Below are 3738 nucleotides of genomic sequence, written 5' to 3'. Positions count from 1 at the left end.
CTATCTATCTATCTATCTATCTATCTATCTATCTATCTATCTATCTATCTATCTATCTATCTATCTATCGCTGTCTATCTATCTATCTTTACTGCTTCATCTATGTACCTATCTATTTCAACTACTAGATGCCAGGCATTCTGCTGAGTGCTTTACAAATATCTCATTTGATCCTCACACAACCCTATGAGGTAGCTGCTGTTATTATCCCCATTTTACAGTTGAGAAACTGAAGCAAATATTAAGTGACTTGTCTAAGGTCACACTGCTAGTAAGTGTCTGAGGCTGAATTTGAATCTGTTGACCCATCTAGCTGCTTGAGTGGAGGCACTTCTGATGGAGATAACGTTAATGATGTGGAGTAAACACTCTGGCATGGTTTAAAGAAGCCTGGTCACAGACAAATCCCAGAGGGGCAGAGCCTTAGGCATGTGTCATACACATGTGTCTAGAAGTTTAGTGATAATAAAATAATAACAAATAAATAGAAAGCACATATTTTTAATGGAGAGATTAGCCATTGATCCATAATAGGGCAACAGAGTGAGGTCTGAACTGTGGAGTGTTATCTGAAACAGAACTCACCTTGGTTTTATTTGCTTATTGGAGAGGCATTAACTGCACCTGCCTTTCTTGGTATCCTGAGGATACTAAGCATGGGGCAGCACGTTATAGGTGCTTAATAAATATTTATTGATTGCTGTCCCCTTTCTTGGAATTAAGTTGTATGTTTGTTTTTTCCTCTACAAACTGTTAATAGTATTAAAATACAGTCTTTGTTCTCTTGGAACATATAAAAATATTTTTGTGAATGTTACTCTGTGGAGAGAGATGGTCTAGTCTAAATTCCAGTCCCTGGTTGTCCTTGCACACACAATTTGGGTAAAGGCTTGCTTTTGATAAATTCAGTGTTATGGATTTACTTCCTTAACAAATTTGAATGATTTCCTTAACTTCAGGCACAGAGAAGTCCCAGGGCACAGAGCATCTGGAAGGTGCATGGCCCCTTAGGGCCCTAACCCTTAGGGAAACAGTCTAGTATGGCCCCACAATTCTGACAATCTGATGCTTGGACCACACTTGGCAGCAATCCCTTGGCATCCTTTTTTCCAGGGCTTTTTGCTTCTGGGTATGGACCCAGACAGGCTGGGAGTGGGTAGGGGGCAGGGCTGGCATGCCTTGTGCTGGGATCTGGAGATGATCCAGAGGAATGAAAAGTGATGGAGGAAAGCAGATAGGAGTACTCTTGGAGGTAACTGACACTTTGCCATAGTTTGGTCAACTTGGGGAGGCTCTATAAATGTTAGCTCTAATTAGGCTTGGGTATCAATTCAGAGAGTTCCAGGAACTGACTTGACTTTTCAAAATCATGTTTTCAATTGTCATTTGTTCTAAAGGAGGTTTGAGGGATTCTCTCAATCTGTTCTTTTGTATGTCCCAGGAAAAACTCTCTGGGACGTGGGGAGGATTTGTTAACTGGATTATGAGGCCAAACAGATATGTTCTTTTAGGGATCAGACTTTGTTTCTAGACAATGAACACATAACAGAGTTGAAGGTTCACGCTTGGGTTTACTGACCACGTGAGCATAGGAGCCATGGTCACCTGCTTCACTTGCAATCTGGACCTTCATTTTGGCCTAGTTTGGGAAGGGAAGCTACCTACATAACTGTAATCCAGACTCCCAGATCTATCTGGATGACAGATTGGTTCTGGAGGCCCTGAGGTATCTCCCCTACCCAGAGAGCCTCAGCATCATGTCTTCCTCCTCCAATGCCAGCAGGTCTGGAAAGAGCCTTCATTAAGAGAGCAGAGCCTTTTTGAAGTCCAGTTCTGGTTCCAAATCCAATCCAAACTGCTCCTCCACGGCTCTAGGAGGAGCCTCTCACACTGTGAGTGGAGCTATGAAGTGCTGGAGGCCCCAGAGTGGCCATAGCCCTTGGCCCAGCTATACCACTGCTAAGGCTCCATAGAGATCAAAGAATACCAAATATAGATACCAAAGTATTTACAGCAGGTCTTGTCATGGCAACCCAAAAACATAAACTAAGGGGGTGACTACCTCCTGGGGAGTGGCTAAACACACTTTGGGATGTCATTGCAATGGAACATTATTGGGTGTAAGAAAATCTACATTTATACATAGTAAATGCTTAATATAATAAATGTTTGTTGACCTGACTTGGCTCAGTGACATATGGGGTGTTCCCTATGTGGGCTCAGTCCTGCAGTCTTTAAGTCTACAGAGAGGAGCTGTGGAAAGAGAGCAGGTGCTGAGATTGGAGTGGTCTCCCTGATGGCACCAAAGACATCTAAAAGCCAGATTGTCACCCTCCCTGGGGTATCTGTGACAGGAATGTCTGAAAGATGAATTGTGAAGATGCATTTCTAAGCAAGTTCAACACTTCTGCTGACAGAGGTCTGAACTTAATCCAGGAGGATGAGATGAAACATTCCCCAAAAGGGAAACAAAGGAAGAGAAAGGAAATCGTTGGCCTGGCCTGACACCAGAGCTGGACTTTTCCTTCTTGGCCCTCTGGGAAGGTGCTGGGAGGGGGCTGGGCTCGGGGACCCCTTGCAGCATCAGATTCTCAGTGGCCCCAGGGCTCCTCGGACTCCTGAATGGATGACTTCAGGTTGGTCTGGATTTCTTCTCAATGCTAGTCTTAGCCAATTTTGACTGTTCTAACCACAGAGATAGCGGCCTTGGTCATCTTCAGCCTTAGCCTGGTCATAGCTACACAGCTACAGCACACTCTTAACCTCACCCCCAAATTGTCAAGGGCAAAGTAAAGAGATAATGGGGAGCCCCCAACCCCCTCCCCCACAAATTGTCACATTGCCACACCTCACAATTCTGTTTCCCTCTATAAGAATTAATAAATTAATCAATAAATGGCAAGAAGTCATTTTCCACACTAAAGAAATACCCTGCAGACAGTGATGAGGGTTAGGGCACTGGCAGTGAGGGGGGGTGGGAGGTTGGGGGGTAGTTATTCTCCAGGTTCGGCCCCTGAGATGCCCGTTCCCTTGGCCTGCTCACAGAACTTCCAGTGTGAGGCATCCTCTCTTTATCCAGAAGTTGCTCTGGCTGATGGCTTCTGGGAAGGCTTCTTGGGAAAGAAGGGACTCCTCAGGACCCAGGTGACCAAGTTCCCAGCTTTCCCTTGGACTCCATTCAGAAAGGAAGTCTGGGGCTGTGGTGAGCACTGGGTCCTCCTGGTTCTGGGGATGAGATACAGGAATGAGGAATTTCATTCCAGGAAACAGAAGAATGAAAGGGCCCTTTCTTAGAGGGCTTATCAGAGAGTGTGCTTTGTTGTTCTGCCTTGACATGAAGGGGGATGCTGGTAAACCTTTAACAACTGGTTGAAAAAAATGTATGCAGGACACATTATTATGCATTATTAAACTTTTCTCCATCACTTTTTTATTTAAAAATCACCAAGATAGTGAATGAAGCCCTGCTTTGGGACATTTGCAGATTTCAGAGACAAAAATGCTTGCACAAAAAAAAAATTGTCTTTTATGACCCAGTAGAAGCTTACTCCAATCCCCCTTTTCCACCTGATGGGAGAGCACTGTCACTCTGGAATTGTCTGGTTCACATTCTGCTATGGAGACCTCCTCTGATTCCTGTTTTGCTACAATTTGGTTAGATGGGTTTCTTTGCTATTTGCTATGTGTATGCATTGTGGAACTGGTGTTAATTAGATGGGGAAGGGGTCAAGTCTTGGA

This window comes from Vombatus ursinus, unplaced genomic scaffold, assembly GCF_900497805.2.
Source record: "Vombatus ursinus unplaced genomic scaffold, bare-nosed wombat genome assembly UNPS02014176.1, whole genome shotgun sequence".
Taxonomy (NCBI): Eukaryota; Metazoa; Chordata; class Mammalia; order Diprotodontia; family Vombatidae; genus Vombatus; species Vombatus ursinus.
This window is presented reverse-complemented; position numbering follows the sequence as displayed.